The sequence below is a fragment of the Zootoca vivipara genome, chromosome 8 (assembly GCF_965207765.1).
Source record: "Zootoca vivipara chromosome 8, rZooViv2.hap1.1, whole genome shotgun sequence".
Lineage (NCBI taxonomy): Eukaryota > Metazoa > Chordata > Lepidosauria > Squamata > Lacertidae > Zootoca > Zootoca vivipara.
In genome coordinates this window covers 63,857,348-63,865,781 of record NC_142591.1, presented here as the reverse complement: position 1 = coordinate 63,865,781, position 8,434 = coordinate 63,857,348, and positions in this window count along the sequence as shown.

Below are 8,434 nucleotides of genomic sequence, written 5' to 3'. Positions count from 1 at the left end.
TGTAGCTTGTGCTTGCGTAGTTACTGCAAGTCTGTTTCCTGTGCAGAAAATGAGACAGATACGCTATTACGGTATTTATTAAAGGGTAACCCCTTTGGTTATTGCAGTATAGTATAGCAGGTGCATACTTCAGCTGGTTCTGTATACCATTTAGTTTTGTAGTGGGAACCTGTCGCCCTCCTGGAGTTGCTGAACTGTAACTTCCATTATACCTGACCATTGCCCATGTCTGCTGGGATTGATGTCCAACAAGCAGCTCAATGGCAACAAGTTGTCTATAGACTTTGATCTGTTTATATATTTCCCCCATGTTCCATCACGTCTATAGGGTCTGGTTTATACTGGGGTGGAGTTGTTTTCCCATTTAATTCCATATTAAGTTTCATTTTCCATTTATATTAATTGCATTCCTTTTATTTCTTGATGGTTATTCATGTTTCTTTTTCTGCATTGATTTCAATGGGAGATCCATCCAATCTTCGGCAGACTGCAACTTTTTGGTGATCTCCTAACTAGCATAGGATTTGCCTTTGTTCATATATACAGACCTGCCACATTTCAGATAGCTTAGACCAGGCACCCCCTAACTGAGGCCCTCCAGATGTTTTGGCCTACATCTCCCATGATCCCTAGCTAAGAGGACCAGTGGTCAGGGATGATGGGAATTGTAGTCCAAAACATCTGGAGGGCCGAAGTTTGGGGATGACTGTGCTGGCGGCTGCTGTTGGGATTGTAATTCAAAACATCTAAAGCAGACCAGGGTGGCCAAAGCTAAAAGCACCCAGTACAGAAATAGCATAAGGGTTAACTACATACAAGGTAGATCTTTACAGTTTGTCTTACTTGATTTCACACGCGCTGTATGCCCCAGAGAGATGCACATATCCATCACATTTCAGACACTGTAGCTAATGCAAAGCAACTTGAAAATGAATGGGGGGGGGGAGCCCTGAGTCAGGCACCCGCAAACTGGCCCGCCAGGTGTTTTGGGACTACAACTCCCACCATCCCTAGCTAACAGGACCAGTGGTCAGGGATGATGGGAATTGTAGTCCCAAAACATCTGGAGGGCCGAATTTGGGGGTGCCTGCCCTAAGTGGATTTCATCCCCCCCCTTTCCCCACTTTGCAATTTGTTTTCTTCCCCTTTCATTTTCATTATAACAATGAAGAGAGCTCATTTATTTCACTGTGAATATCAATGCACACCTCTACACAGAGTGCCACCACAACTTGGCGACTGCACAAACCTACAGTCTGGGTAGGATGGGGAGGGGAGAGAAATCCTTACACTTAATAAACCGGATGGGATGAGGGTTTCCAGCAGAGCCAGTCTTTGGCTGGATATTCTTGTAGTCTGCGCAGAGGGACTTCTACCCCATTACCTGCTGTCTGTTTTGACAAGCTTGCAAGCAAGAACATTCCCTTAATAGCGCCAGCCCATGACGGGACATGGAGTAGAGCTCCTGCAGGTGGTCTGCCCCCTCACATTGAGAACTTGCTTCCTTTGAAAACTCAGGTAAACATGTAAGCATTTCCCCAGTCATTTTGCAAGGGCTTTATCTGTAAGACTGGCTTCAAGTGGTTTGGTGGTGATATAAAACCAGACATTACCTTAACATGCCTCTTGGAACAATGAAATTTTGGTCATGTACCTAATGTTCAGCCATGAGGGTGCTTCTCTAATTTTGGGTGGCGGAGAGTACCGCAAGCTTTGGCCCACAACCCTGAATACACTGAATTTTTTTAAAAAATGCCAACTGAATTGATGGCATTAAAAATGTATTAATGAAGTTTGTATTATGCCAAACAGGAGATGAACCCTGCTGAATTAGAAGTCCACCAGGGAAGTCCACCAGGACATGGAAGGCAAAATACCTCTTCTGATTTTGCTCTGCAGCAATTTGTATTTAGAGGCATGCTGCATTTGGATATTTGCATACTCTGTTCCTGTAAATGGGCGTAGGGGGAAGGGATGGTGTTGCAGAACTGAAACATAAAAAGATGTGTTTCAGATCTAATCCTTTATACTGTTGTCCAAAAACACCAGTATGAATCCATTGGCCTTTGCAAAAAATATTAAATTGCTGCCTGGTTTCCATAATCATCATTGCATTTACTTCACCTGTAGGGCCCTGGGGCAGAGTACAACAATTAAAAGCTAAAACCAGGTGAAACAGATTACAGTCACAAGGATAGGGTGGAAAACACACACCTAGGGTAACAGATAACACTTTTCAGGGTCAAGAGACTAGCCCAGCACAATCCTAACCATGTCTACTCTGAAGTACTCGGTGGATCTGACTGCTAGGTAAGTGGGTTAGAACTGTAGCCTTAGTGGGACTCAGAATTTAATTTATAAGTTGAACTGTAGTAGGGCTTAAAGCCACCTGAAAGTTACTAGCCTTCTCTCCCTTAAACCTCTTAATGTAAGTTGATGGAGAGCCAATTGATGTGATGGTGAGAGGAAAATACTTCAGGCATGCATGCTTATTCTTTCTTCACCTGTTGCCAGCTTTCAAGGATGGTCTGTGGCTGTGGCTGATTCTATGACCTTGTAAAACTTCCACTCTTCCTTTTAACCAGCCCTCTGGCAACCAAGTGACCCCCGGATGTTTTGGATCACAAATCTCATCAGTCCTATGCAGTTGTGGTTGATGGGAGCTGTAGTACGAAGAGTGCCAGGTTTGAACCAGAGCCACACTGATAACTTTTTCAGTTGCTGTTTCTCTCCCAGCTATGAGTCATCACAAGTTCCTTGTAGCGGCTCATTTTTGACAGCGTTATCTTATGATTGGGCAGGCTAATCTCCTTATCTGCAAACTGCACCACATCAATGCACTTCTTATGGCTAAGGCGATGGAATATGGATGGCCTTGCTGTAGTATTTTGGCCACACCCAGGAGCTGAGTTCTGTTGGCATAGTGATGCAAATTGTTCTGATGGGAATGACCTCTTCGCCAGCAGTTTCAAGTGAAATTCAGCTGCTGTTGTATTTTTTAAATGAATATAAAGGAGGGGCAAAAACAAAACAAAAAACCCACATTGCATTTAAATGCATCCCAAAGGTGGTAGGCAATACCTACAGGTTTTATACAGAATACAGCTGCTTTCTGGTCCTTTAGAATTATTTCCTATCTTACATCCAATGCAAATACCAAGTTACTCAATTTTATATTCACAACGGTCCTGTGAGGTAGGCTAGGCTGAGGGAGTAGATAGGCTTAAGCATCTCTATGCTGAGCAGAGATTTGGGAATGGGTCTCCAGGGTTTTGCCTCGATTCTGATCACATTGTTTGGCAGCAAGTTCCACAGAGCTTTAAGGAACTTTTATTTCTTTTCTTTTCTTTTTTGGAAAACAGGTATGCTGAGGATTGCAGCCTCAGCTTGGGGTAGGCTTTGGCAATGCAGCTTTGTGCACTTTCAGCTCAAACTTATTAACCCTGCTTCATTCTCTCTGCTTACACCATCAGCCAGTCCTGAATGCTGTTTAAGCACACAATGGAACTGTTTCTTTAACACAGATTGGCAGTGAAGCAGTTAACAATGATTGCAGTAGGTGTAATCCACACCATCCTACTATGACAAGATTTTCACTGATTGCATTTGCAGGAGGGCTTCTGTCTTAAACCAATTATGCACTCCCTAAGATGCCATAATGCCTTTTGTCTTGCTACAGTAGACTCAACACAGCTTCATAAATGGCATTTCTTTCTCCTCTCTGGGATTTCACATTGGCAATGCCTGCTTTTATATGCCTGTTGTCTTTGTCCATGGAGTTTTCTTGGCAGGGATACTGGAGTGGCTTGCCAATTCCTTCTCCAGGTGGATCACATTTGGTCAGAACATAACTTCTCCAAGTTATTTAAGCCCCTTCGCCACGACAAGGCAGTGATCCATGAATATGTCAGCAAGTTTGGAAAACTCAGCAATGGCCAGAGGATTGGAGAAGATCAGTCTACATCCCAATTCCAAAGAAGGGCAGTGCCAAAGAATGCTCCAACTACCGCACAATTGCGCTCATTTCACATGCTAGCAAGGTTATGCTTAAAATTCTACAAGGCAGGCTTAGGCAGTATGTGGACCGAAAACTCCCAGAAGTGCAAGCTGGATTTCGAAAGGGCAGAGGAACCAGAGACCAAATAGCAAACATGTGCTGGATTATGGAGAAAGCTAGAGAGTTCCAGAAAAACGTCTACTTCTGCTTCATTGACTATGCAAAAGCCTTTGACTGTGTCGACCACAGCAAACTATGGCAAGTTCTTAAAGAAATGGGAGTGCCTGATCACCTCATCTGTCTCCTGAGAAATCTCTATGTGGGACAAGAAGCTACAGTTAGAACTGGATATGGAACAACTGATTGGTTCAAAATTGGGAAAGGAGTACGACAAGGTTGTATATTGTCTCCCTGCTTATTTAACTTATATGCAGAATTCATCATGCGAAAGGCTGGACTAGATGAATCCCAAGCTGGAATTAAGATTGCCGGAAGAAATATCAACAACCTCAGATATGCAGATGACACAACCTTGATGGCAGAAAGCGAGGAGGAATTAAAGAACCTTTTAATGAGGGTGAAAGAGGAGAGCGCAAAATATGGTCTGAAGCTCAACATCAAAAAAACCAAGATCATGGCCACTGGTCCCATCACCTCCTGGCAAATAGAAGGGGAAGAAATGGAGGCAGTGAGAGATTTTACTTTCTTGGGCTCCTTGATCACTGCAGATGGTGACAGCAGTCACGAAATTAAAAGACGCCTGCTTCTTGGGAGAAAAGCAATGACAAACCTAGACAGCATCCTAAAAAGCAGAGACATCACCTTGCCGACAAAAGTCCGTATAGTTAAAGCTATGGTTTTCCCAGTAGTGATGTATGGAAGTGAGAGCTGGACCATAAAGAAGGCTGATCGCCGAAGAATTGATGCTTTTGAATTATGGTGCTGGAGGAGACTCTTGAGAGTCCCATGGACTGCAAGAAGATCAAACCTATCCATTCTGAAGGAAATCAGCCCTGAGTGCTCCCTGGAAGGACAGATCGTGAAGCTGAGACTCCAATACTTTGGCCACCTCATGAGAAGAGAAGAATCCTTGGAAAAGACCCTGATGTTGGGAAAGATTGAGGGCACAAGGAGAAGGGGACGGCAGAGGACAAGATGGTTGGACAGTGTTCTCGAAGCTACCAACATGAGTCTGACCAAACTGCGGGAGGCGGTGCAAGACAGGAGTGCCTGGCGTGCTATGGTCCATGGGGTCACGAAGAGTCGGACACGACTAAACGACTAAACAACAACAACAAATGCCTGCTTGTGCTGCAAAACAGACATGCAGTATTTAAGCAAACCCCACCCCCCACCCCGATTTCTCTCTTTCTCTTTTAAATGCTATGGTATTTTATGATTGGTTTAAATCGCTGTCACCTTTTCTGGGTGGTGCATAGCCAACAGAATGGCAAGATTTCAGTTTTCATATGAATAAATACATTGATGAAGCAGCCTCAGCATTTATCTTTGGCAACTGATTTTAATATCTGTGAAGGGCCCCACCACTAAAAGAGGCTCAGCTGGTGCTTAGGGCACAATAATTGAAGCACCAAAGTGGTCTTCAAGGGAAAATCTGACATTTGTCAGACTTCCTTACACATTTTCCCCTCTTTTTTTGTATTCTCATTACTTAAAAAGGTAAAGGGACCCCTGACCATTAGGTCCAGTCGTGACCGACTCTGGGGTTGCGCGCTCATCTCGCATTATTGGCCGAGGGAGCCGGCGTATAGCTTCCAGGTCATGTGGCCAGCATGACAAAGCCACTTCTGGCAAACCAGAGCAGCACATGGAAACGCCGTTTACCTTCCCGCTGTAGCGGTTCCTATTTATCTACTTGCATTTTGACGTGCTTTCGAACTGCTAGGTTTCCCACCAAAACCAAGGGGCAGACTCCTAATGTAGCCTGAATTAATGCAAGGATGACACGCATTAGCACCTGACATATGTGCATTTACATCTCTGCATATATGTAAATTTTGTCTCATTTGGAAAAGTAATATTTATGTTTTATGTTTTATTTCTATTTTGAATTACCTATTGTGAGGCACCATAATCTTTTCAGCATTTAGGGTCTCTAATGGTCTAAATCCAGCCCTGAATTTAATCAAAAGCAAAGGATATCAACACCTAGTTACGAACACAATTGTCAATTATATAAACAGGCATAACCGGCTGCTGTAACAAGTCATTCAAGAATTTATAAAGACAATGTAAAATAACATAAATAGCACAATCATAGAATCATAGAGTTGGAAGAGACCACAAGGGCCATCCAGTCCAACCCCCTGCTGAGCAGGAAGCACCATCAAAGCATTCTTGACATATGCCTGTCAAGCCTCTGCTTAAAGACCTCCAAAGAAGGAGACTCCACCACACTCCTTGGTAGCAAATTCCACTGCCGAACAGCTCTTACTGTCAGGAAATTCTTTCTAATGTTTAGGTAGAATCTTCTTTCTTGTAGTTTGAATCCATTGCTCCGTGTCCGCTTCTCTGGAGCAGCAGAAAACAACCTTTCTCCCTCCTCTATATGACATCCTTTTATATATTTGATCATGGCTATCATATCACCCCTTAACCTTCTCTTCTCCAGGCTAAACATACCCAGCTCCCTAAGCCGTTTCTCATAAGGCATCGTTTCCAGGCCTTTGACCATTTTCATTGCCCTCTTCTAGACACGTTCCAGCTTGTCAGTATCCTTCTTGAACTGTGGTGCCCAGAACTGGACACAGTACTCCAGGTGAGGTCTGACCAGAGCAGAATACAGTGGTACTATTACTTCCCTTGATCTAGATGCTATACTCCTATTGATGCAGCCCAGAATTGCATTGGCTTTTTTAGCTGCTGCATCACACATGCTGACTCATGTCAAGTTTGTGGTCTACCAAGACTCCTAGATCCTTTTCACATGTACTGCTCTCAAGCCAGGTGTCACCCATCCTGTATTCGTGCCTTTCAATTTTTTTGCCCAAGTGTAGTACTTTACATTTCTCCTTGTTAAAATTCATCTTGTTTGCTTTGGCCCAGTTGTCTAATCTGTTAAGGTCATTTTGAAGTGTGATCCTGTCCTCTGGGGTATTAGCCACCCCTCCCAATTTGGTGTCATCTGCAAACTTGCTCCACATGTTGCGAAGTATCAAAAAAGGACTTAGTCCAACATAAATGCAATATGGACTGTGGACATTGCATTTATGTTGGACTAAGTCCTTTTTTATATACATTTCAACACGTGGTTGTGCTATTTATGTTATTTTACATTGTCTTTATAAATTCTTGAATGACTTGTTACAGCAGCCGGTTACGCCTGTTTATATGGATATCAGCACCAGCATGGGGTAGTTAAAACAGGAAATGCAGAAACAATCTTGTCACTGTGCTGCTGCAGTTTGAAAGGATTATATAGGGAAAGATGATTGGCGATTATAATTTCCTAAATGGTAATTTAGCAAAATGTTCATTCAAAAGCCTTGGGGTGGTATTCAATGAATGATGTTGTTGTTGTTTAGTCGTGTCCGACTCTTTGTGACCCCATGGACCAGAGCACGCCAGGCACGCCTGTCTTCCACTGCCTCCCGCAGTTTGGTCAAACTCATGTTCATAGCTTCGAGAACACTGTCCAACCATCTCATCCTCTGTCGTCCCCTTCTCCTAGTGCCCTCCATCTTTCCCAGCATCAGGGTCTTTTCCAGGGAGTCTTCTCTTCTCATGAGGTGGCCAAAGTATTGGAGCATCAGCTTCACGATCTGTCCTTCCAGTGAGCATTCAAGGAATACACACATTGAAATTAATGAATTTATGTTAGTAATATATATTGACTTCAACCAGTCTATTCTGAGTAAGACTAGCTTTGAATTGGTCTGAGTACAGTACTAAATTTGCTTAAATGATCACTGTTGGGAAGTGTTTTAAACATCTAGGGAGCAAGGCCTGGTTTTGTTTGTTTGTTTTCCTTTCCCTTTGCAAGCTACTTTGAGGTTTGTTTGTTTTTAAACAATCAAGTGCTGTGTAAAATTTGGTAAATAAATGCCAGTTGCAGGAAACTGCAGGAGGAGAGAGTGAGAATCATAGAAATGTTGAGTTAGAAGGGACCCTGCGGGTCATCTAGACCAGCCCCCTGCAACACAGGAATCTTGAGGAATCTTTAATTAATCTTGAGTTACAACGCCTCTAAGATGAAGAGTCTCATGCTCTACGGATTGAGCTATCTCGGGTTATTCTTGCACTCAGGTTCTGCTTGAAGGCTTCCCGCAGGCAGGCATCTGCCTGGCTATTGTGAGAACAGGCCGCCGGACTAGGTGGGCTCACCTTAAGTTCTCGTCCTCCTTATAATGACTTACTAATAATTGTATACGGTACTCGTCAGGATACTGCCAGTACGTACTGATTACCTATAGATCG